This window comes from Arachis hypogaea, chromosome 3 (genome assembly GCF_003086295.3).
Source record: "Arachis hypogaea cultivar Tifrunner chromosome 3, arahy.Tifrunner.gnm2.J5K5, whole genome shotgun sequence".
Taxonomy (NCBI): domain Eukaryota; kingdom Viridiplantae; phylum Streptophyta; class Magnoliopsida; order Fabales; family Fabaceae; genus Arachis; species Arachis hypogaea.
This window is the reverse complement of record NC_092038.1, coordinates 99,734,600-99,761,991: the sequence shown is the minus strand read 5'-3', so window position 1 is coordinate 99,761,991 and position 27,392 is coordinate 99,734,600. Positions and strand designations below refer to the sequence as shown.

The 27,392-nt window shown below is 40.3% G+C and overlaps 1 pseudogene; it reads left to right on the top strand.

Annotated features, from left to right (window-relative positions):
- Positions 1 to 23,431, top strand: part of LOC140183530 (uncharacterized) — a 210,884-nt pseudogene extending 187,453 nt beyond the window's left edge.
- Positions 23,432 to 27,392: the final 3,961 nt, after the last annotated feature.

Genomic DNA, 27,392 nt, shown 5'->3' with positions numbered 1-27,392 from the left:
TGGAAATCGTGCGAAACGCACAATTCCAGTGTCGCTTCAGCGCAACTCTCTGTCTCCTTTGGGGTGGTGTGCTATCCATGCGACGCGATCGCGTCGCTCACGCTGTCGCGTGGGATTAGTGTTGGTGCATGTGACGCGATCGCGTCAAAGACGCGACCGCGTGGTTCATTTTGTGCGAAATGCACAATGGCCACACGATTCCAGCCTAACTTTCTGGGTGTTGGATCTTTACGCCGATTTCCAGGTCACGTGACCGCGTGGATAACGTGGACGCATGGAAGGTGTTTTGTCGCAACTGATGCGATCGCATGATCGATGCGGTCGCGTCGCACGCCTTCTTTTTTTTTTCGATATATAGGTATGTAATTATGCAGTATGCAGTGCTAAATGCGAATGTTATGAATAATATCCAGGTTCAATAGAAATAAACAATATAAAATAAACAATATAAAATAAACAAAATGAAATAAAATGGAAACAGGAGCGATCATACCATGGTGGGTTATCTCCCACCTAGCACTCTTAGTTAAAGTCCTTAAGTTGGACATTAGACGAGCTTCCTGCTATGGTGGCTTATGCTTGAATTCGTCTAGAAATCTCCACCAATGCTTGGAATGCATATAGCCTCCGGGGTCCCAAACTAGGCATGTGAAGCTTCTGAACAGCTTCAAACAGATTTTCAGGCTCCCGGGGTGATGAATATCAGAATATATTCCAGGATCCCAAACTTTGGTTCCAAATCCGCTTTCGTTTTGATCTATACTTTTCCATTCGGGCGGTTTAGAAATTAGATTCTCACCAAGATGACCAAACGTTTTCCAAGATCCATTCGATTGAACATGATACCAATCCGTGCACTTCGAGTTGAAGCGTGGAACCTTATTGAACCTTGTATACCAGCTCTGAGTGCGAGCCATTTCCATTTTACTTTTAAAGCCGCAGAGAACTCTAAGCTGGCCATCTGTTTCAAGTAAACCGTATTCAAGTGGAAAAATAAAGATAAGAGTCAAGGATTTTACCCACTTGAAGTCTGTGTTGGTTGGTAGTGGCCTTGGGATCAGTGTTTTTAGTGGTTCTGCAAGCTCTACTCCCTTGTGGTCTTCAGTGAATTCCTCCACTTCCTTGCAAACCTTTTCCATTCCAGCCATGTCCTGGTCAAAGTCTTCCATATCTTCCTCATCACTTGAGTCATAATTAGGAGGTTGAGAAAAGTCGACCTCTGCATCATCTTCGTATTCACTTGGGGAAGATTCTTCTGTTTCAAAGAATTCACTTGCGGGTGCAAGTTCATCACTAGGGGAACTTGACTGATGACTATCATCATCAAGGAAACATGCGTCTTGAGTTATTCCGTCCAGTTCCTCATAAGATATCTGCATTGGAGGCTGTGCAACCTCCTCTTTAGCATCAATTGTAACATCCTTGACGGGGTCTTCCATGACTCTGTATTTCCTAAGAGGTTTAGCATCTCCTAAATCTTCAACCAACTCTTCTTCTTCTACAATGACAGCGTCCTCTACTTGTTCCAGTACGAAGTTATGCTCTATGCTATCCACTGGAGTCTCTAGTGTCTTCTTTGTGCTGCGTTCTTTATTAGATTCTCCACATGAAGCCAGGGAGTCTGTTGAGTGTCTGAACGTCTGGAAGATAATTGATTTATTGCTTGCTCCAGTTGATGAAGGGTTGCATTGAACTGGTTTACTGATTCCTCGAAGCGAACCTATGATTTTTGGCTTGATGGATATGGACATGGTGCGTAGGAGAGTGGTGGTTCTTGGGAGTAATTGGATTGGCGTTGGGGCTGATAAGGATCATATGATGGTAAATGGTGAAAGAAAGCTCGTGAGTGTGGTGGTTTGAAATTATGTCGAGAGGATGGTCTCTGAGCACAAGGTGGGGCTTGTTGGTAGTTACAAGGCGGTCCACCAAATCTATCAGTTGGGCATGCATTGTAAAATGGTCTTTGTCCAAGATATCTAGGAGGATGTTGTTGCCTAAAGGGTTGATCAGATCCTCTTGGCTTCATCCATCTTTGATTGCTGAGACCTTGATGCATAGTACTGTTATAGCTTCCATTCCTTGCAACAAAATTAGAACCAAACTCAAAGCGAGAGGGGTGAGAATTCATAATAGATATCTGAGATAAGAGGAACGAGAGAAAACAAATAAACAAGTAAAAGAAAAAAAAGATATATATATATATATATTTGAAAAATATTTACAATAACAAAAAATAAGGCACACGTTTGCAATTCCCCGGCAACGGCGCCATTTTGACGTTAGGATTTTTGCTAGTAAAGAATTTATAAAAATATTCACGTTGTAGATATAGCTTCTAAACTAACAGAAATCCCTTCGTACAAAAGTTTTGGTTGTCACAAGTAACAAACCCCTAAATAAATTGATAACCGAAGTATTTAAACCTCGGGTCGTCTTCTAAAGGAATTGCAGGGAGGTATATTCTTATTATTGGTTATGAGTTTGTAAATTGGGGGTTTTAAGAATGAGGAACAGTTATGATGAATGACAAGTAAAATAAATAATTGACTGTAAAATAAGCTCTTGGCAAGGTATGAGAACTAGAAGTCATATCCTAGTTGTCCTTATCAATTGTGATGAGAATTGAATTTTTCTCCCACTTTATTAACCTCTAACTATGAACGTAAGTCAAGTGAATGAATTAATTCGAATCCTCAAGTCCCAGTCTTTCCTTGGGAAAAGTTAGAGTTATTGGATCTCGAATTAATTCTTGAAGAATTCTAATTTTCGGTCAACAATGAGTTTGATAACTCAAGAGTCACCAATTAATCAACGAAAGCCAAAAGGTAGAAAAATCTAAATTATTTATATCATAAATAAGAGAAACAAATCATAGATCTGAAAATACCTCAAATAATATTAATTCAAAGAAAATCATAACATGAATGTAGCATAAGCCAAATAGGCAAAATAACTAATATAAGCATTAAAGTATCTGAAAATAAGAGATAAATATAAAGTAAAAGAACATTGAACCTGGGATTGAGAGTCACTCCTAAAACCTAAGAGAAATCCTAAATCCTAATCCTAAGAGAGAGAGAGAAGAGAACCTCTCTCCAAAACTAAACCTAAATCATGGAAAGTGACTAAAAATTGGAGACTCGTCTGAATGGATGCATTCCCACACTTCATAACCCCTGGTCTATGCTTTCTGGGCTTGGATTTGGGCCAAAAAGAGCTTCAGAATTTGCTATGAGCATTTTCTGAAATTTCTGGTGCGTGGCCTCTGTCACCCGTCCGTGTGGGTCACGCGGTCGCGTCAATTGGAGTTTTCCTTGTCGGGAGGTCGCGTCAGTCATGCGGCCGTGTCATAGGTGTTCTTCTTTAGGTGCGCGGTCGCGTCATCATGCGGCCGTGTCGCTGCTTCTTCGCTCTTGGCACGCGGTCGCGTCGTCCATGCAATCGCGTGGATGCCAGTTTCTCCAAAACTCCGTTTTACGCTTTCCTTCTATTTTTGTATGTTTCTTTTTTCATCCTTTAAGCCATTCCTGCCTTAGAAGATCTGAAACTACTCAACACACTAATCATGGCATCGAATGGAAATAAAGGTAATTAAAATAATTAATTTTAAAGCATAGGAAACATGTTTTTCACATACATCACATAATAAGGAAGGAAAAGTAAAACCATGCAATTAATACGAATAAGTGGGTGAAGGATTGAATAAATCACTCAAACTAAGCACAAAATATATCACAAAATATGGGTTTATCAACCTCCCCACACTTAAGCAATAGCATGTCCTCATGCTATATCCAAGGTAAAAAGTAAGGTTGAAGTGGTGGAATGCCATGCAATGCAATCTAATCTAAATGCAACTACCTAAATGAGTCATGCAATCCTAGTTTTATTCACTCATATATAAAGCTTACATGTAGTTAAATCAATTCACATTCTCAAGGAATCATATATACATAGCCAACCTTAGATAATGTTAAAGCAATTTTACACTTGAGATGGGAAGAAAAATATTTCATAAACTTGTAAGACAATTAACAAATTAAGCATAGATATATGTTGATGAGTTATTGAACCCTCACTGGATTTTGTGTTTACTCTCTAATCACTCAGTGTTTATTGGGTTAATCACTCTATTCTTCTTTTTATCCTTACTTTCTATAACTTTGTTCTTCATCTAACTAATCAACAATCATAAAATATAGACATACAAAGATCATGAGGTCTTTTTAACATTATAATGGGGCCAAGGTAAAGGTAAGGGTATATGTATAAGGCCAAGTGAGCTAATGAAGTGAATCCTTGATTGGTCTAAGATCTCACCTAACATACATATTTTATAAAGCAAAGCTTCTTTACCTATTTTCCCATATTTCCCACTTTTTATGTTACATGCTCATGCATTAGTTTTAATTTTTGCTCCATGTGCACTTGCTTTAATTTGCATTTTTTTTAAATGCACATGGTAATTAATTATTTTAATTTCACATGAGTATGCTTCCCAAAACATCTTTATTCTTTTCAACTTTTCTACCTTTGTTTCTATCATCCATGTTCCTATAAAGTTTTCCCACACTTAAACAATTACATAATTTCTATCCTAAGCTAACCAAGGATTCAACTTGGGATTTTTAATTTGTTTTTCTGCTTAAGGCTAGTAATGTGGTTATAAAACAAGGGGGATTTAAAAACTCAAGGGGGCTAACAAGGATGGCATAAAAGGTAGGCTTTATTTGGGATAAGTGAGTTTTAATCAAAAATGGCCTCAATCCTATCTTGGTATGTATCTATATTCTATACTGGACATATAGATTAAAGCAAAGTAAAGAACATCAGAAAAAATAAAAAGAAGGCAAACACACAGGAATGAAATTTATGGTTTGAATTTAACCATACAGTTAAGCTCAAAACTCACAAGCTGTGTGTTCTCTAACTCAAACATCATATATCATTCATATATGTCATGCATGTTTAGTTAAAAATTCCCATTATTCTCATAAAAAAAATTGTTTTGGGCGGTCTTTAAGGTTTTAGTGTTTCTCCTTGATGAAATGTTGCTAACTAACTAACATGTAATGCTATATATACAAGGTGTGTGGATTGTTTCTGTTGAGGTCTCTAGCTTACTTCCTTTTTATTTTCAATCAAGTCAACTATCATATACTAAAAAGGGTAAACTATACTAATTAATCAACTTAAAATATAACTAGTAAACTAATGTGGAAATCAAGCTAAAATATCCAAAATAGTATACATATAGCTCAAAGTGCAAAATGCAAAAAATACAATAAAAAGCAAAAAGAGAAAAATATGCAAAAAAATACAGAAAATGAACAAAATAAGAGAGAGTTCGTAGTGGTTCACCAAAATAAAGATATACCAGAGATGGCAACCTCCCCACACTTAAAAAATAGCATCGTCCCCGATCTCACTCAAGCAGGGTGTGAAGGGGTGTCATCACTGGGAGGCTGGGTAGCTAGAGTCTCTATGGTGGTGGTCTGAGGATCTGGCTGTTGTAGAGGATGGGCTGTCTGAATAGGGATCTCAGGCTCTGCAGCCTGAATCTAAGGTGGGTCCTCCTGCTGGGGTAAAGTCTGCTCTGAGCCTGCCTGCGCAGCCTGTGTGGGTGCCGGTTCCTCGTGATCGAACGCCTCCACCTCAGATGTATCCAGCTCAGAGGGGATGTCGCCACGAGACCAGATCATCAACTTGAGGTGCTCATAGCATCGCTTGCTGCGACACTTCATACGGTCCAAGTGGGCGAATGATGTGCGGACAATGATTCGACACAAAACTCACTGGCAAGTGCACCGGGTTGCATCAAGTAGTAAAACTCACTTAGAGTGAGGTCGATCCCACAGGGATTGAAGGATTGAGCAATTTTAGTTTTGTGGTTGATTTAGTCAAGCGAATCAAGTATTGGTTAAGTGGTTTATCATTAACAGAAGCTAAATTGCTTGGAATGTAAAGGGAGCAGGGAATATTGCAGTAAATCAAAGAGCAAGAAAGTAAAGAGGCTGAATCTTAAAGTACAAGTAATGTAAATTGCAGAAGCTTAGATTGCAAGTAATGTAAATGGCTGAAGCTTAAAGTGCAAGAAATGTAAATTACTTGAATTGTAAAAGGGATTGGGAGTTGGGATTGCAGAAATTAAACAAGAACAAGTTAATTGCATTAAACATAAAAGAGAAAATTGGATTGCAGTGAAGTAGATCTCAAACAGAAGAGTAAAATGCCTTGAAAAATTTAGAATGGGAAAGCAATGCTTAATTTGCAGCAAATTAAAAGTGGTTGAAGATCTCTTGAGTGGAAGAAACTAGATAACAAGTCTAGATCTCAAATCCTTCCTTGATCTAACAAGAACAATTGCAAAAGATATAAAGGGAAGCGAATTGCAGAAATAGCAGAAGAAGAAGCAATGAACAGAAAGTAAAATTCAATTATGCAGAAAATTAAAGAAGAGATCTCAAGGTGAGATTGAAACAGAAGTTCTTCAATTCTTCACCCAAGATCAAAAGCAAGAAAAGTAAAGAGTGCTCAAGCAAGAACAAGGAAGAAGAGAGATCAGTTCTCCTTCCCAATTCTCTAAGATCTAAATTCCAAAGTTAAAGCTCAAAATGAAAATGAAAGTAAAAAGGAAAATTCCAAAAGTGATTCTAGAGGTCTGTCTCCGAAGCTCCTAGTTACATCAAACTAGCTCCTATTTATACACTTTCTATTCTTGGATTTTGGAATTTGCATGGGCTTTTGATTTGGTGAAGAAATGAATTAAGTTGGATTTTTAATCCAATTTTCAGCCCATGAAGAATTTGGTTCCAGGAGGATGCTCAGCTCACAAGTTGAACTGAGCATTGAGGCCTTGTGTAGATTCCCTTATAGAGTGGAAAGCATTAGGGGAATGCTCAGCTCACAAAGTGAGCTGAGCATTGGTGCCTTGGTGCATGTCTTGTGCGCGCCTTGTGCTCCTTGCCTTGTGATGATGCGCGCTGCCCTCCCTTGGTCTGTGTCTTGGTGCTCGCGTGATGCCCATGGGTAGCGCTCTGCTCACTAAGTGAGCTGAGCATTGGCTCTTCCAAGGGAAGGTCCTTGGTTCGAAACCCATGGGAAGCATGCGCTACCCATTTCTTTGATTGCCTTGCTTCCTTGCTTCCTCAAGGTGTGGGGTTCGAACCTTGGGGGATGCATTTGGCCATTTTTGGCTTATTTTTCCTTGTGAGTAGCGCCTCCCTCATCCCCCTTGGTCATGAGTTCAAGCCTTGGAGCATGCACTTGCAACTTATTTTCTTTGAATTATTCCTTTAGTGCTCTCGATAATGCTCACTTGGTGAGCTGAGCATTGTTTTTCCTTTCCTTGTTTCTTAGCTTCATATTGTGATCAGCTCACAAAGTGAGTAGAGCATTGTGCCTTGGTTCCCTGGGAGTAAGTATAGCGCTCACTTAGTGAGCTTGGTGATCTTGGAGAGAGCTTCATGGTTTGTTGCGCCACACTCCCTCCTTTCTTGGCCACACTTTTTCTTCCTTGAGCCACACTTCTTAGGCTACATTTTCTTCTTTTCTTCTTTTCTTCACCTACAATTAATCAAAACAACCAATCAAAGTATCACCAAATTCACAAGGTTTATAAATCATTAAAACTCAATTAAATTTAGCCTAAACCTCATGATTTAGCATCAATTAGATGGTGGTTGTTTGATTCAAAGAAGTCATGCATTTCCATTCCAAATCACTTACTTAGAAAGCAAGAATGTGCATAAAACCTAATGAAAACAAAGAAAAAGACTAGTGAAACTAGGTTAAGATGACTTGTCATCACAACACCAAACTTAAAACTTGCTTGTCCCCAAGCAAGAAAAGAATTATGCTCAAAGGTTCTTTCAATTAGAATGGAATTAAAGAATAACATGTGCTATCATGTAAGTGAAGTGATTAAGTAACAGTGGGGTAAACTCTAAATAATATGCTCACGCAAGGGCTTCAGTGCTTACTAGTCCCTACATCTTGGAAGTCTTAGGTCTTAGGACTTTCATCCAAATGATATCATGGAGATCTATCTATAGGTAATCACCTTGAAGAAGCTTATAGTTTCTGTGCTTTGGCCTTGACTCTAAGTGTCATGTCTCAAAGCGGCTCTTTAGATAAGCTTTCAATCAATACTCCTAAACCAGTTGGTTTTAAGGTATTAGGTGTTAAAGCACCCCTAAGGATTTATTTACTCAAGCCTCTCTCTTTGACACAATTCGACCACAATCATTTACTAGGATAACAACTCTTTGAGTTTTTGTTTCTTCTTTCTTTGCTGCCTACTAATTGATGCTCAGAGCCTTAGGCACTGTTCTTTTTGTTTTTATGTTTTCTGTATTATCTTTTGATTGCTGCTTGTTGGATCAATAAATGTTTGAGAATCTCCACAATACTTCTTTGAACTCTATGTCCTGCCTATGAGCTCCCATGCAAGTTTTCATAAGCATGCAACCTCAATGCATAGTCACACAACTAGAACCACCACTTCTCCTAATCTTTTACTTGCCTCAAAATTGTTTAATTCCTCAATCCTTCTTTTCAAAGAATTGTCATGTGATGCCTTCTTGAGAAATTGAGTGCAAGCAAGTTTGGAGAGTATAGGGTTGTGATTATTCAAGCATCTCAATTATTGAGTTACAGAAAAACTATACTATGCAGACAGACAGGGGTGCAAAATCACTTTCAATCACAGCAATATCTGATGTAAAATGATCACTTAATAATACAACCTTTTGGAGTTTACTTGCTTTCCTCGTCCTCATCATCATCATTGCTGGTCTTCACATTCCTCTTTTATCTCTTTGATTGATGATGCTTAATTTTTCCAAAAGCTTGTATGATGCTCTGCAGTGATATTAAAAGTTGCTTGTTCCCCAAGCACTTGAAAAATGGTTATCATGCATTAATTATTTGTGGGCTTTTGAACTTACTTTGGTATGGGAACACCAAACTTAGTACCTTGCCAGTGGTTCTCATGCATCAAACTAACCATATGTGAACTCTTTTTTTCTTTGCTAAAAGTAACAAAACTGAAAACTAGGAAATAGCAAAATAGTTAACTAGTTTAACTAAATGCTTGAAGCTAGCATTATGCAGGAGGTGAGAATACATTTCATGATGGGATTTTGGTGGAACACCAAACTTAGAATACTTCATTCTCCCTTATATTGTTTTGGTGTACAACACCATACTTAGCTTCTTGCAATATAGATAAAGCTAATTAACCTTTTTATTAAAATAGCTATGAAAAGAAAACTACCTCAGGTTGTGTTGCCTCCCAACAAGCGCTTCTTTATTGTCATTAGCTTGACATCCTCGATTCTGTTGATCATGGAAGTTGAAAATCATGTTGCCTTTGGTCTCCTCCTCTCACTATGGGCTTCCTTTCCCCTGTTTCTTCTTGTGGAATTTTTCTGTGATGCTTTTCTTTGATGATTGATTCCTTTTTCATAGCCCTCTCACTCAATTCAGCAAGGTGCTTAGCCAGTTGTTGCATTTGCTCCTCAATTCTTTTAATTGAGGCTTCCTGGTTTTTCGTTGTCACCTCTTGGTGTTTCATCATTCTCTCTATTAAAATCTCCAAGTTGGTGATCCTCTGAGAGTCTTGTGTGATTGGTGGGTTGTGGGGTGTTGGAGAGGTATTCTGTTGGTTTTGTGAGTTGTTATGAGACTGAGGGTGCATGAATTTGCCATGGTTGAAACTTCTTAGTTCTTGACGTTGGTACTCCCCCATTCTTTGATAAGAATGTGGCTTCCATGGTGGAAATTGTGCATTCACTGTAGCAGAATGTAGACAATCAATTTTTCTAGCTATCAGCTCCAGTTGTTGCCAAGTTTGATGGTATAGTTGCTTGTTTTGATTCATGACTTCCTTCACTCCTTCAAGATTCATCACTTCCTTTTCTGAAATTGCCTTCTGTGGTTTCTCAAACGAGTGTCGATTGTTGACTCCTTTGTCGTTGAAAATTGTAGTTCCTTGGGTTGTTGTTGCTTTGAGTATGCCATCTGAGAAGTGATCCACAGCTTCTCTTGTTTCTGGGGTTAATCCTTCATAGAAAGCTTGGAAACCCAATTTATCACTTGTTTTCTTGTATCTTTCCCATGCTTTGAAGAGTGGTTCTTCCCCTCCTTGTATGAATGGATGTATTCCCTCTTTCAGCTCGATATTTTGTTGGGATGAGGAAAATTTGGCTAGAAACTTGGCAACCAAATCGTTCCAACTAGTGATACTTCTTGGGGAAAAGTTTCAAGCCATTGTGCAGCTTCATCCCTTAGTGAGAAGGGGAATAACAAGAGCTTATAGGTGTCATGATCTATACCATCGGGTTTGTCAGCATCACAAGTCTTCAGAAAAGTGGATATGTGCTGCTTAGGATCTTCCAATGGATTTCCACCATAGAAGCAATTGTTCTTGATTAGTGTAATGAGTTGCAGCTTCATGTCGTGATGCTCTTCTTTCTCAGAGACTCCTTCTTCAATGATAGCCTTCCCTCTAGCTTCTCTTCTTTCTTGTGAAATGCAAATCAACACAAAGAACACATAGTGGTACTTTTGAAAATTGAGTGTAGTTAGTTGAGACAAAATCTCAAACAGTTAGTGTGTTAATAGAGGCAAATCTTCAAACAGTTAGTGGGTTAATTAAAACTTAAAAGAAATAGAAAAGAAAAAGTGCTTGATCTAGACCTCCACTTCACTTTATCATTGTCAATCTATTTCATTCCCCGGCAACGGTGCCAAAAATTTGATGTGCGGAAAACGATCCGACACAAAACTCACCGGCAAGTGCACCTGGTCGCATCAAGTAGTAAAACTCACTTAGAGTGAGGTCGATCCCACAGGGATTGAAGGATTGAGCAATTTTAGTTTAGTGGTTGATTTAGTCAAGCGAATCAAGTATTGGTTAAGTGGTTTATCATTAACAGAAGCTAAATTTCTTGGAATGTAAATGGAGCAGGGAATATTGCAGTAAATCAAAGAGCAATAAAGTAAAGAGGCTGAATCTTAAAGTGCAAGTAATGTAAATTGCAGAAGCTTAGATTGCAAGTAATGTAAATGGCTGAAGCTTAAAGTACAAGAAATGTAAATTACTTGAATTGTAAAAGGGATTGGGAGTTGGGATTGCAGAAATTAAACAAGAACAAGTAAATTGCATTAAACATAAAAGAGAAAATTGGATTGCAGTGAGGTAGTCTCAAACAGAAGAGTAAAATGCCTTGAAAAATTTAGAACAGGAAAGAAATGCTTAATTTGCAACAAATTAAAAGTGGTTGAAGATCTCTGGAGTGGAAGAAACTAGATAACAAGTCTAGATCTCAAGTCCTTTCTTGATCCAACAAGAACAATTGCAAAAGAAATAAAGGGAAGCGAATCGCAGAAATAGCAGAAGAAGAAGCAATGAACAAAATGTAAAATTCAATTATGCAAAAAATTAAAGAAGAGATCTCAAGGTGAGATTGAAACAGAAGTTCTTCAATTCTTCACCCAAGATCAAAAGCAAGAAAAGTAAAGAGTGCTCAAGCAAGAACAAGGAAGAAAAGAGATCAATTCTCCTTCCCAATTCTCTAAGATCTAAATTCCAAAGTTAAAGCTCAAAATGAAAATGAAAGTAAAAAGGAAAATTCCAAAAGTGATTCTAGAGGTCTATCTCTAAAGCTCCTAATTACATCAAACTAGCTCCTATTTATACACTTTCTATTGTTGGATTTTGGAATTTGGATGGGCTTTTGATTTGGTGAAGAAATGAATTAAGTTGGATTTTTAATCCAATTTTCAGCCCATGAAGAATTTGGTTCCAAGAGGATGTTCAGCTCACAAGTTTAGCTGAGCATTGAGGCCTTGTGTAGATTCCCTTATAGCGTGGAAAGCATCAGGGGAATACTCAGCTCACAAAGTGAGCTGAGCATTGGTGCCTTGGTGCATGTCTTGTGCGCGCCTTGTGCTCCTTGCCTTGTGATGATGCGCGCTGCCCTCCCTAGGTCCGTGTCTTGGTGCTCGCGTGATGCCCACGGGTAGCGCTCTGCTCACTAAGTGAGCTGAGCATTGGCTCTTCCAAGGGAAGGTCCTTGGTTCGAAACCCATGGGAAGCATGCACTACCCATTTCTTTGATTGCCTTACTTCCTTGCTTCCTCAAGGTGTGGGGTTCGAACTTTGGGGGATGCATTTGGCCTTTTTTGGCTTATTTTTCCTTGTGAGTAGCGCCTCCCTCATCCCCCTTGGTCATGAGTTCAAGCCTTGGAGCATGCACTTGCAACTTATTTTCTTTGAATTATTCCTTTAGTGCTCTCGATAATGCTCACTTGGTGAGCTGAGCATTGTTTTTCCTTTCCTTGTTTCTTAGCTTCATGTTGTGCTCAGCTCACAAAGTAAGCAGAGCATTGTGCCTTGGTTCCCTGGGAGTAAGTATAGCGCTCACTTAGTGAGCTTGGTGCTCTTGGAGAGAGCTTCATGGTTTGTTGCACCACACTCCCTCCTTTCTTGGCCACACTTTTTCTTCCTTGAGCCACACTTCTTAGGCCACGTTTTCTTCTTTTCTTCTTTTCTTCACCTACAATTAATCAAAACAACCAATCAAAGTATCACCAAATTCATGAGTAGCTGGAGGAGCAGTGGGCGGGGTAGGTGCAGCAGTGGAAGAAGAGGGGGCAGCTGAAGGTGTGGTTGTCTCATCTGAAGGAGTAAGGAAATCAGGTATGTAGCCCAAGGCTAGAAAGTTCCTGCTGTGAGGAATAATCTTCCTGCACTCTGCTGCAGGTGGCCTCTCATCAGTGTCCTCCGAAGGCACATCAGCCTGACGGCCTAGCTGGGTAACCAGATAAGGGAAGGGGAGGGTGCCTCGGATATATACCCTAGCCATATAGTGCCGGATGAATCGTGGGAGGTATAGGTCCTTACCCTCCATCACACACCAGAGAAGGGTGATCATGGCAGCAGGGATCAGAGGCTCATGGGTACTTGGCATAACAAAGTTGCTCAGTATCTGATGCCATAACTGAGCCTCATCATTTAAGTAAATCCGCTTTATTCCCTTAGGCATGGTGGTGTCCTGGCCCAATTCCCATGGAACAGTCGGGTCAAGGGCTATCCTTACCTTGATAGCATCCCAATCAAACCTCATGAAGCGCATGTCCTCCTAAGCCTTGTGGTAACCGCCAGGCTGATTGGACTTTGGTGGAAGGTGTAGAATATCCTCAATGGCTTCTTCAGTGACCAGTATTTGTTTCCCTCTGAGGTGCACGACATCCAGGGAAGTCTTAAAGTAGTTACAGTAAAACTCTCTGACCCAGGAAGCATTTACCTCAGTCAAGTTTCGCTCTAAGAAGAACCAGCCTCTTTGTTTGATTTGATCGGAGGTGTACTGTTGTAGTTCTTCTGGGATTTTCAAAGTCCGCTCCAGGTACAGGTTTCTGGAGGTAGCAAACCTAGGAAACTTCAGCTCACAGTACCGGTTTGCAAACTTAATTGGATCATTGGCAGGGAGGAGTTGGTCAGCTTTCTCCTGTGCGGTAAAGTGTTTGTCCCGCCAGGAGTCATCATGTAGAAGTTCCATGAGAGACATAGAGGATTCACCTCTTTTCTGTTTGCCAGTAGTTGCCTTTCCTTTTCCCTTTCTTTGGGTGTCAAACATCCTGAAAGACAGAAATCAAGGATATAATGGGAAGAGGAAAACAGGAAGGCAAATAATAATAAAATAAGCACATAGTGGCAAAAGGAGAAATAGAATGAGGAAAATGAGTTAAGTAAATGTGCAGTAAGGATTGTATAGGAGTTAAAAGTTCGAAAGGAAGAATTGAAAATCCAAAACGTAATAGAAGGCATGTTAATTAGGAAAAATTATCATTATGCCATGGTTAGAAGGTTAAAAGAAAGTGAAAAACCAGAAGACATGTTTTAAAAGGTTAGTTTGGTTAGAATTGAAAAAGAGTTTAGGAAGTTAAAATTAGTGAGTTGGTGAAAAATGGGTTAAGGAAAGTGGCATAAGGATAAGTTTCTAAGTAACAAGCATTCATAATTAGAAGCTACAGGTAACTCATAACCAAACAAGGTAAACAGGTTGATGTGGATTCAGATAGATATAGAAATAGCAAGAATTGGAATCAAACATCAAAAATGCAATTTATGAACCAGGAGATCAAAGAGAATAAGAATGCATGCCCTGGCATTCATGAATTGGTTTGGGGGAATCTAAGGAAAGCACCGTTGAAAATGCCAAAACCAAGACAAGAATGGAAACATTTTACAGAAATTTGGGCAGCATTCCGGCTAAAATTGGATTGTCCCGAAAAATAAACAGCAACAAAACAGTTCATATGAATGAAAATTAAAACATAGCTGCAATCACATATAAGGAGTATGAACATGAAAAGGCAATGTAAAAAGTAGCATGAAACAAGAAAGTACAGCATATGAATAATAGCAACATCACAGAAACATCAGAATTGCGAAAATCATAAAGCAAGAAACACAAACAGCGCAATTATCAGGCCTAAATCCACTAACCACATCCTAGGCTACCTAACAACCTAAAATCCACTACAACATGCATATCTAACTAACCTAATGATGAACATAAACAGAAAAAGATGAAATTAACTATGAATGAGAGAAGGGTGGCGTTCGTCGGAACCTAGTAGGCAAATTAAGGAGAGTGGGGCAGAGAGGTGACTGGGGCATAGTGGTGGTGGCATCTGGCACGGAGGAGGAGGGTGGCGCGACGGCGGTGGCTGCTATTTGGGGCAGGGAGGCAAAGGTAGGGATAATGGGGGTATGGGGGGTAGTTGGGACGGGGGTGAGGGTGGTGGTTGTGGGCAGATAGAGGTGCAGCGGTGATGGCGGCGCGGTGGGTGGCAATCACAGAGGGGGGGTCAGCGGCGGTGGAGGGAGAAGGGGAAAGAAGAAGAGGATAGAGGGGGAAAGAGGAAGGGGGTGTCGTGGTGGTGGCTTCTGGGTGGTCGTCGGGAGTTGCGGTGGGCGGTGGTGGTTGCTGGAGGTTGTAGGTGGTGGCTGTGGAGACAAGAGAGGAAGGAGAAGGGTGGGGGTGACGCGAATGGGTAGGGTTCGCGTGACGGGGGGGTTAGTAAATTTGAATCCACGCGATCGCGTGGGGCACGCGGTCGCATGGCCAAGGTGAAATAGGGGTTGACGCGATCGCTTGGCTGACGCAATCACATGGGATTGGTAAATAATGAATGGCGTGATCGCGTAGGCGACGCGATCGCGTCGCTGGAAATCGTGCGAAACGCACAATTCCAGTGTCGCTTCAGCACAACTCTCTGTCTCCTTTGGGGTGGTGTGCTATCCATGCGACGCGATCGCGTCGCTCACGCTGTCGCGTGGGATTAGTGTTGGTGCATGTGACGCGATCGCGTCAAAGACGCGACCGCGTGGTTCATTTTGTGCGAAATGCACAATGGCCACACGATTCCAGCCTAACTTTCTGGGTGTTGGATCTTTACGCCGATTTCCAGGTCACGCGACCGCGTGGATAACGCGGACGCATGGAAGGTGTTTTGTCGCAACTGACGCGATCGCATGATCGATGCGGTCGCGTCGCACGCCTTCTTTTTTTTCGATATATAGGTATGTAATTATGCAGTATGCAGTGCTAAATGCGAATGTTATGAATAATATCCAGGTTCAATAGAAATAAACAATATAAAATAAACAATATAAAATAAACAAAATGAAATAAAATGGAAACCGGAGCGATCATACCATGGTGGGTTATCTCCCACCTAGCACTCTTAGTTAAAGTCCTTAAGTTGGACATTAGACGAGCTTCTTGCTATGGTGGCTTATGCTTGAATTCGTCCAGAAATCTCCACCAATGCTTGGAATGCATATAGCCTCCGGGGTCCCAAACTAGGCATGTGAAGCTTCTGAACAGCTTCAAACAGATTTTCAGGCTCCCGGGGTGATGAATATCAGAATATATTCCAGGATCCCAAACTTTGGTTCCAAATCCGCTTTCGTTTTGATCTATACTTTTCCATTCGGGCGGTTTGGAAATTAGATTCTCACCAAGATGACCAAACGTTTTCCAAGATCCATTCGATTGAACATGATACCAATCCGTGCACTTCGAGTTGAAGCGTGGAACCTTATTGAACCTTGTATACCAGTTCTGAGTGCGAGCCATTTCCATTTTACTTTTAAAGCCGCAGAGAACTCTAAGCTGGTCATCTGTTTCAAGTAAACCGTATTCAAGTGGAAAAATAAAGATAAGAGTCAAGGATTTTACCCACTTGAAGTTTGTGTTGGTTGGTAGTGGCCTTGGGATCAGTGTTTTTAGTGGTTCTGCAAGCTCTACTCCCTTGTGGTCTTCAGTGAATTCCTCCACTTCCTTGCAAACCTTTTCCATTCCAGCCATGTCCTGGTCAAAGTCTTCCATATCTTCCTCATCACTTGAGTCATAATTAGGAGGTTGAGAAAAGTCGACCTCTGCATCATCTTCGTATTCACTTGGGGAAGATTCTTCTGTTTCAAAGAATTCACTTGCGGGTGCAAGTTCATCACTAGGGGGACTTGACTGATGACTATCATCATCAAGGAAACATGCGTCTTGAGTTATTCCGTCCAGTTCCTCATAAGATATCTGCATTGGGGCTGTGCAACCTCCTCTTTAGCATCAATTGTAACATCCTTGACGGGGTCTTCCATGACTCTGTATTTCCTAAGAGGTTTAGCATCTCCTAAATCTTCAACCAACTCTTCTTCTTCTACAATGACAGCGTCCTCTACTTGTTCCAGTACAAAGTTATGCTCTATGCTATCCACTGGAGTCTCTAGTGTCTTCTTTGTGCTGCGTTCTTTATTAGATTCTCCACATGAAGCCAGGGAGTTTGTTGAGTGTCTAAACGTCTGGAAGATAATTGATTTATTGGTTGCTCCAGTTGATGAAGGGTTGCATTGAACTGGTTTACTGATTCCTCGAAGCGAACCTATGATTTTTGGCTTGATGGATATGGACATGGTGCGTAGGAGAGTGGTGGTTCTTGGGAGTAATTGGATTGGCGTTGGGGCTGATAAGGATCATATGATGGCAAATGGTGAAAGAAAGCTCGTGAGTGTGGTGGTTTGAAATTATGTCGAGAGGATGGTCTCTGAGCATAAGGTGGGGCTTGTTGGTAGTTACAAGGCGGTCCACCAAATCTATCAGTTGGGCAGGCATTGTAAAATGGTCTTTGTCCAAGATATCTAGGAGGATGTTGTTGCCTAAAGGGCTGATCAGATCCTCTTGGCTTCATCCATCTTTGATTGCTGAGACCTTGATGCATAGTACTGTTATAGCTTCCATTCCTTGCAACAAAATTAGAACCAAACTCAAAGCGAGAGGGGTGAGAATTCATAATAGATATCAGAGATAAGAGGGACGAGAGAAAACAAATAAACAAGTAAAAGAAAAAAAAGATATATATATATATATATTTGAAAAATATTTACAATAACAAAAAATAAGGCACACGTTTGCAATTCCCCGGCAACGGCGCCATTTTGACGTTAGGATTTTTGCTAGTAAAGAATTTATAAAAATATTCACGTTGTAGATATAGCTTCTAAACTAACAGAAATCCCTTCGTACAAAAGTTTTGGTTGTCACAAGTAACAAACCCCTAAATAAATTGATAACCGAAGTATTTAAACCTCGGGTCGTCTTTTAAAGGAATTGCAGGGAGGTATATTCTTATTATTGGTTATGAGTTTGTAAATTGGGGGTTTTAAGAATGAGGAACAGTTATGATGAATGACAAGTAAAATAAATAATTGACTGTAAAATAAGCTCTTGGCAAGGTATGAGTACTAGAAGTCCTATCCTAGTTATCCTTATCAATTGTGATGAGAATTGAATTTTTCTCCCACTTTGTTAACCTCTAACTATGAAGGTAAGTCAATAGAATGAATTAATTTGAATCCTCAAGTCCCAGTCTTTCCTTGGAAAAAGTTAGAGTTATTGGATTTCGAATTAATTCTTGAAGAATTCCAATTTTCGGTCAACAATGAGTTTGATAACTCAAGAGTCACCAATTAATCAACCAAAGCCAAAAGGTAGAAAAATCTAAATTATTTATATCATAAATAAGAGAAACAAATCATAGATCTGAAAATACCTCAAATAATATTAATTCAAAGAAAATCATAACATGAATGTAGCATAAGCCAAATAGGCAATATAACTAATATAAGCATTAAAGTATCTGAAAATAAGAGATAAATATAAAGTAAAAGAACATTGAACCTGGGATTGAGAGTCACTCCTAAAACCTAAGAGAAATTCTAAATCCTAATCCTAAGAGAGAGAGGAGAGAACCTCTCTCCAAAACTAAATCTAAATCATGGAAAGTGACTAAAAATTGGAGACTCCTCTGAATGGATGCATTCCCACACTTCATAACCCCTGGTCTGTGCCTTCTGGACTTGGATTTGGGCCAAAAAGGGCTTCAGAATTTGCTATGAGCGTTTTCTGCAATTTCTGGTGCGTGGCCTCTGTCACGCGTCCGCGTAGGTCACGCGGTCGCGTCAATTGGAGTTTTCCTTGTCGCGCGGTCGCGTCAGTCTTGCGGCCGTGTCGTAGGTGTTCTTCTTTAGGTGCGCGGTCGCGTCATCATGCGGCCGCGTTGTTGCTTCTTCGCTCTTGACACGCGGTCGCGTCGTCCATGCGATCGCGTAGATGCCACTTTCTCCAAAACACCGTGTTACGCTTTCCTTCCATTTTCTGTTTGTTTCCTTCTTCATCCTTTAAGTCATTCCTGCCTTAGAAGATCTGAAACTACTCAACACACTAATCATGGCATCGAATGGAAATAAAGGTAATTAAAATAATTAATTTTAAAGCATAGGAAACATGTTTTTCACATACATCACATAATAAAGAAGGGAAAGTAAAACCATGAAATTAATATGAATAAGTGGGTGAAGGATTGAATAAATCACTCAAACTAAGCACAAAATATATCACAAAATATGGGTTTATCAACCTCCCCACACTTAAACAATAGCATGTCCTCATGCTATATCCAAGGTAAAAAGTAAGGTTAAAGTGGTGGAATTCCATGCAATGCAATCTAATCTAAATGCAACTACCTAAATGAGTCATGAAATCCTAATTTTATTCACTCATATATAAAGCTTACATGTAGTTAAATCAATTCACATTCTCAAGGAATCATATATACATAGCCAACCTTAGATAATGTTAAAGCAATTTTACACTTGAGATGGGAAGAAAAATATTTCATAAACTTGCAAGACAATTAACAAATTAAGCATAGATATATGTTGATGAGTTATTGAACCCTCACTGGATTTTGTGTTTACTCTCTAATCACTCAGTGTTTATTGGGTTAATCACTTTATTCTTCTTTTTATCCTTACTTTCTATAACTTTGTTCTTCATCTAACCAATCAACAATCATAAAATATAGACATACAAAGATCATGAGGTCTTTTTAAGGTTGTAATGGGGCCAAGGTAAAGGTAAGGGTATATGTATAAGGCCAAGTGAGCTAATGAAGTGAATCCTTGATTGGTCTAAGATCTCACCTAACATACATATTTTATAAAGCAAAGCTTCTTTACCTATTTTCCCATATTTCCCACTTTTTATGTTACATGCTCATGCATTAGTTTTAATTTTTGCTCCATGTGCACTTGCTTTAATTTGTATTTTTTTTAAATGCACATAGTAATTAATTATTTTAATTTCACATGAGTATGCTTCCCAAAACATCTTTATTCTTTTCAACTTTTCTACCTTTGTTTCTATCATCGATGTTCCCATAAAGTTTTCCCACACTTAAACAATTACATAATTTCTATCTTAAGCTAACCAAGGATTTAACTTGGGATTTTTAATTTGTTTTTCTGCTTAAGGCTAGTAATGTGGTTATAAAACAAGGGGGATTTAAAAACTCAAGGAGGCTAAAAAGGATGGCATAAAAGGTAGGCTTTATTTGGGATAAGTGAGTTTTTATCAAAAATGGCCTCAATCTTATCTTGGTATTTATCTATATTCTATACTGGACATATAGATTAAAGCAAAGTAAAGAACATCAGAAAAATAAAAAGAAGGGCAAACACACAGGAATGAAATTTATGATTTGAATGTAACCATACAGTTAAGCTCAAAACTCATAAGCTGTGTGTTCTCTAACTCAAACATCATATATCATTCATCTATGTCATGCATGTTTAGTTAAAAATTCCCATTATTCTCATAAAAAATTGTTTTGGGTGGCCTTTAAGGTTTTAGTGTTTCTCCTTGATGAAATGTTGTTAACAAACTAACATGTAATGCTATATATACAAGGTGTGTTGATTATTTCTGTTGAGGTCTCTAGCTTACTTCCTTTTTATTTTCAATCAAGTCAACTATCATATACTAAAAAGGGTAAACTATACTAATTAATCTACCTAAAATATAACTAGTAAACAAATGTGCAAATCAAGCTAAAATATCCAAAATAGTATACATATAGCTCAAAGTGCAAAATGCAGAAAGTACAATAAAAAGCAAAAAGAGAAAAATATGCAAAAAAATACAGAAAATGAACAAAATAAGAGTGAGTTTGTAGTGGTTCACCAAAATAAAGATATGCCAGAGATGGCAACCTCCTCACACTTAAATAATAGCATCGTCCCCGATGCTCACTCAAGCAGGGTGTGAAGGGGTGTCATCACTGGGAGGCTAGGTAGCTAGAGTCTCTGTGGTGGTGGTCTGAGGATCTGGCTGCCGTAGAGGATGGGCTGTCTGAATAGGGATCTCAGGGCCTGCAGCCTGAATTTGAGGTGGGTCCTCCTGCTGGGGTGCAGTCTGCTCTGAGCCTACCTGCACAGCCTGTGTGGGTGCCGGATCCTCGTGATCGAATGCCTCCGCCTCAGATGTATCCAGCTAGGAGGGGATGTCGCCGCCGGACCGGATCATCAACTTGAGGTGCTCATAGCATCGCTTGCTGCGACGCTCTATACGGTCCAAGTGGGCGAACAATCGATGCGCCAAATGGTAAATAGGCTCCTGAGTAGCTGGACGAGCAGTGGGCGGGGTAGGTGCAGCAGTGGAAGAAGAGGGGGCAGCTGAAGGTGTGGCTGTCTCATCTGAAGGAGTAAGGAAATCAGGTATGTAGCCCAAGGCCAGAAAGTTCCTGCTGTGAAGAATAATCTTCCTGCACTCTGTTGCAGGTGGCCTCTCATCAGCGTCCTCCCAAGGCACATCAGCCTGACGGCCTAGCTGGGTAACCAGATAAGGGAAGGGGAGGGTGCCTCGGATATGTACCTTAGCCATATAGTTCCGGATGAATCGTGGGAGGTATAGGTCCTTACCCTCCATCACACACTAGAGGAGGGTGATCATGGCAGCAGGGATCACAGTCTCATGGGTACTTGGCATAACAAAGTTGCTCAGGATCTGATGCCATAACCGAGCCTCATCATTTAAGTAAATCCGCTTGATTCCCTTAGGCATGGTGGTGTCCTGACCCAATTCCCATGGAACAGTCGGGTCAAGGGCTATCCTTGCCTTGACAGCATCCCAATCAAACCTCATGAAGCGCATGTCCTCCTCAGCCTTTTGGTAACCGTCAGGCTGATTGGACTTTGGTGGAAGGTGCAGAATATCCTCAATGACTTCTTCAGTGACCAGTATTTGTTTCCCTCTGAGGTGCACGACATCTAGGGAAGTCTTGAAGTAGTTGCAGTAAAACTCTCTGACCCAGGAAGCATTTACCTCAGTCAAGTTTCGCTCTAAGAAGAACCAGCCTCTCTGTTTGATTTGATCGGAGGTGTACTGCTGTAGTTCTTCTAGGATTTTCAAAGTCCGCTCCAGGTACAGGTTTCTGGAGGTAACAAACTTAGGAAACTTCAGCTCACAGTACCGATTTGCAAACTTAATTGGATCATTGGCAGGGAGGAGTTGGTCAGCTTTCTCCTGTGCGGTAAAGTGTTTGTCCCACCAGAAGTCATCATGCAGAAGTTCCATGAGAGACATAGAGGATTCACCTCTTTTTCGTTTGCCAGTAGTTGCCTTTCCTTTTCCCTTTCTTTGGGTGTCAGACATCCTGAAAGACAGAAATCAAGGATATAATGGGAAGAGCAAAACAGGTAGGCAAATAATAATAAAATAAGCACATAGTGGCAAAGGAGAAATAGAATGAGGAAAATGAGTTAAGTAAATGTGCAGTAAGGATTGTATAGGAGTTAAAAGTTCGAAAGGAAGAATTGACAATCCAAAATGTAATAGAAGGCATGTTAATTAGGAAAAATTATCATTATGCCATGGTTAGAAGGTTAAAAGAAAGTGAAAAACCAGAAGAGATGTTTTAAAAGGTTAGTTTGGTTAGAATTGAAAAAGAGTTTAGGAAGTTAAAATTAGTGAGTTGGTGAAAAATGGGTTAAGGAAAGTGGCATAAGGATAAGTTTCTAAGTAAAAAGCATTCATAATTAGAAGCTACAGGTAACTCATAACCAAATAAGGTAAACAGGTTGATGTGGATTCAGATAGATATAGAAATAGCAAGAATTGGAATCAAACATCAAAAATGCAATTTATGAACCAGGAGATCAAAGAGAATAAGAATGCGTGCCCTGGCATTCATGAATTGGTTTGGAGGAATCTAAGGAAAGCACAGTTGAAAATGCCAAAACCAAGACAAGAATGGAAACATTTTACAGAAATTTGGGCAGCAATCCGGCTAAAATTGGATTGTCCTGGAAAATAAACAGCAACAAAACAGTTCATATGAATGAAAATTAAGACATAGCTGCAATCACATATAAGGAGTATGAACATGAAAAGGCAATGTAAAAAGCAGCATGAAACAAGAAAGTACAGCATATGAATAATAGCAACATCACAGAAACATCAGAAATTGCAAAAATCATAAAGCAAGAAACACGAACAGCGCAATTATCAGGCCTAAATCCACTAACCACATCCTAGGCTACCTAACAACCTAAAATCCACTACAACATGCATATCTGACTAACCTAATGATGAACATAAACAGATAAAGATGAAATTAACTATGAATGACAGAAAGGTGGCGTTTGCCGGAACCTGGTAGGCGAATTAAGGAGAGTGGGGCAGAGTGGTGACTGGGGAATAGTGGTGGTGGCATCTGGCACGGAGGAGGAGGGTGGCGCGGCAGTAGTGGCTGCCGTTTGGGGCAGGGAGGCAAAGGTAGTGATAATGGGGGTATGGGGGTAGTTGGGACGGGGGTGAGGGTGGTGGTTGTGGGCGGATAGGGGTGCGGCGGTGATGGCGGCGCGGTGGGTGGCGATCGCGGAGGGGGGTCAGCGACGTTGGAGGGAGAAGGGGAAAGAAGAAGAGGAAAGAGGGGGAACGAGGAAGGGGGTGTCGTGGTGGTGGCTTCTGGGTGGTCGTCGGGAGTTGTGGTGGGCGGTGGTGGTTGCTGGAGGTTGTAGGTGGTGGTTGTGGAGAGAAGAGAGGAAGGAGAAGGGTGGGGGTGACGCGAATGGGTAGGGTTCGCGTGACGGGGGGGTTAGTAAATTTGAATCCACGCGATCGCGTGAGGCACGCGGTCACATGGCCAATGTGAAATAGGGGTTGACGCGATCGCTTGGCTGACGCGATCACATGGGATTGGTAAATAATGAATGGCGCGATCGCATAGGCGAGGCGATCGCGTCGCTGGAAATCGTGCGAAACGCACAATTCCAGTGTCGCTTCAGCACAACTCTCTGTCTCCTTTGGGGTGGTGTGCTATCCACGTGACGCGATCGCGTCGCTCACGCGTCGCGTGGGATTAGTGTTGGTGCACGTGACGCGGTCGCGTCAAAGACGCAACCGCGTGGTTCATTTTATGCGAAACGCACAATGGCCACACGATTCCAGCCTAACTTTCTGGGTGTTGGATCTTCACGCCGATTTCCGGGTCACACGACCGCGTGGATGACGCGAACGCATGGAAGGTGTTTTGTCGCAACTGACGCGATCGCATGATCGATGCGGTCGCGTCGCACGCCTTCTTTTTTTCGATATATAGGTATGTAATTATGCAGTATGCAGTGCTAAATGTGAATGTTATGAATAAAATCCAGGTTCAATAGAAATAAACAATATAAAATAAACAAAACGAAATAAAATGGAAACAGGAGCGATCATACCATGGTGGGTTATCTCCCACCTAGCACTTTTAGAAAGTCCTTAAGTTGGACATTAGATGAGCTTCCTGCTATGGTGACTTATGGTTGAATTCGTCCAGAAATCTCCACCAATGCTTGGAATGCCAATAGCCTCCGGGGTCCCAAACTAGGCATGTGAAGCTTCTGAGCAGCTTCAAACAGATTTTCAGGCTCCCGGGGTGATGAATATCAGAATATATTCCAGGATCCCAAACTTTGGTTCCAAATCCGCTTTCGTTTTGATCTATACTTTTCCATCCGGGTGGTTTGGAAATTAGATTCTCACCAAGATGACCAAACATTTTCCGAGATCCATTCGATTGAACATGATACCAATCCGTGCACTTCGAGTCGAAGCGTGGAACCTTATTGAACCTTGTATACCAGCTCTGAGTGCGAGCCATTTCCATTTTACTCTTAAAGCCGCAGAGAACTCTAAGCTGGCCATCTATTTCAAGTAAACCGTATTCAAGTGGAAAAATAAAGATAAGAGTCAAGGATTTTACCCACTTGAAGTCTGTGTTGGTTGGTAGTGGCCTTGGGATCAGTGTTTTTAGTGGTTCTGCAAGCTCTACTCCCTTGTGGTCTTCAGTGAATTCCTCCACTTCCTTGCAAACCTTTTCCATTCCAGCCATGTCCTGGTCAAAGTCTTCCATATCTTCCTCATCACTTGAGTCATAATTAGAAGGTTGAGAAAAGTCGACCTCTACATCATCTTCGTATTCACTGGGGGAAGATTCTTCTGTCTCAAAGAATTCACTTGCGAGTGCAAGTTCATCACTAGGGGGACTTGACTGATGACTACCATCATCAAGGAAACATGCGTCTTGAGTTACTCCGTCTAGTTCTTCATAAGATATCTGCATTGGAGGCTGTGCAACCTCCTCTTTAGCGTCAATGCTAACATCTTTGACGGGGTCTTCCATGACTCTGTATTTCCTAGGAGGTTCAGCATCTCCTAAATCTTCAACCAACTCTTCTTCTTCTACAATGACAGCGTCCTCTACTTGTTCCAGTACGAAGTTATGCTCTATGCTATCCACTGGAGTCTCTAGTGTCTTCTTCGTGCTGCGTTCTTCATTAGATTCTCCACATGAAGCCATGGGAGTCTATTGAGTGTCTGAACGTCTGGAAGATAATTGATTTATTGCTTGCTCCAGTTGATGAAGGGTTGCATTGAACTGGTTTACTGATTCCTCGAAGCGAACCTATGATTTTTGGCTTGATGGATATGGACATGGTGCGTAGGAGAGTGGTGGTTCTTGGGAGTAATTGGATTGGCGTTGGGGCTGATAAGGATCATATGGTGGCAAATGGTGAAATGAAGCTCGTGAGTGTGGTGGTTCGAAATTATGTCGAGAGGATGGTTTCTGAGCACAGGGTGGGGCTTGTTGGTAGTTACAAGGCGGTCCACCAAATCTATCAGTTGGGCAAGCATTGTAAAATAGTTTTTGTCCCTAAATAAATTGATAACCGAAGTATTTAAATCTCGGGTCGTCTTCTCAAGGAATTGTAGGATGGTATGTTCTTAATATTGGTTATGAGTTTGTAAATTGGGGGTTATAAGAATGAGGAACAATTATGATGAATGACAAGTAATATAAATAATTGACTGTAAAATAAGCTCTTGGCAAGGTATGAGAACTGGAAGTCCTATCCTAGTTATACTTATCAATTGTGATGAGAATTGAATTTTTCTCCCACTTTGTTAACCTCTAACTATGAAGGTAAGTCAAGTGAATGAATTAATTCGAATCCTCAAGTCCCAGTCTTTCCTTGGGAAAAGTTAGAGTTATTGGATCTCGAATTAATTCTTGAAGAATTCAAATTTTCGGTCAACAATGAGTTTGATAACTCAAGAGTCACCAATTAATCAACCAAAGCCAAAAGGTAGAAAAATCTAAATTATTTATATCATAAATAAGATAAACAAATCATAGATCTGAAAATACCTCAAATAATATTAATTCAAAGAAAATCATAACATGAATATAGCATAAGCCAAATAGGCAACATAACTAATATAAGCATTAAAGTATCTGAAAATAAGAAATAAATATAAAGTAAAAGAACATTGAACCTGGGATTGAGAGTCACTCCTAAAACCTAAGAGAAATCCTAAATCCTAATCCTAAGAGAGAGAGAGGAGAGAACCTCTCTCCAAAACTAAATCTAAATCATGGAAAGTGACTAAAAATTGGAGACTCCTCTGAATGGATGCATTCCCACACTTCATAACCCCTGGTCTATGCCTTCTGGACTTGGATTTGGGCCAAAAAGGAATTCAGAATTCGCTATGAGTGTTTTCTGCAATTTCTGGTGCGTGGCCTCTGTCACGCGTCCGCGGGGGTCACGCGATCGCGTCAATTGGAGTTTTCCTTGTCGCGCGGTCGCGTCAGTCATGCGGTCGTGTCATAGGTGTTCTTCTTTAGGTGCGCGGTCGCGTCATCATGCGGCCGCGTCGCTGCTTCTTCGCTCTTGGCACGCGGTCGCGTCGTCCATGCGATCGCGTGGATGCCAGTTTCTCCAAAACTCTGTTTTACGCTTTCCTTCCATTTTTGTATGTTTCCTTTTTCATCCTTTAAGTCATTCCTGCCTTAGAAGATCTGAAACTACTCAACACACTAATCATGGCATCGAATGGAAATAAAGGTAATTAAAATAATTAATTTTAAAGCATAGGAAACATGTTTTTCACATACATCACATAATAAGGAAGGGAAAGTAAAACCATGCAATTAATATGAATAAGTGGGTGAAGGATTGAATAAATCACTCAAACTAAGCACAAAATATAATACAAAATATGGGTTTATCAACCTCCCCACACTTAAACAATACCATGTCCTCATGCTATATCCAAGGTAAAAAGTAAGGTTGAAGTGGTGGAATGCCATGCAATGCAATCTAATCTAAATTCAACTACCTAAATGAGTCATGCAATCCTAATTTTATTCGCTCATATATAAAGCTTACATGTAGTTAAATCAATTCACATTCTCAAGGAATCATATATACATAGCCAACCTTAGATAATGTTAAAGCAATTTTACACTTGAGATGGGAAGAAAAATATTTCATAAACTTGCAAGACAATTAACAAATTAAGCATAGATATATGTTGATGAGTTATTGAACCCTCACTGGATTTTGTGTTTACTCTCTAATCACTCAGTGTTTATTGGGTTAATCACTCTATTCTTCTTTTTATCCTTACTTTCTATAACTTTGTTCTTCATCT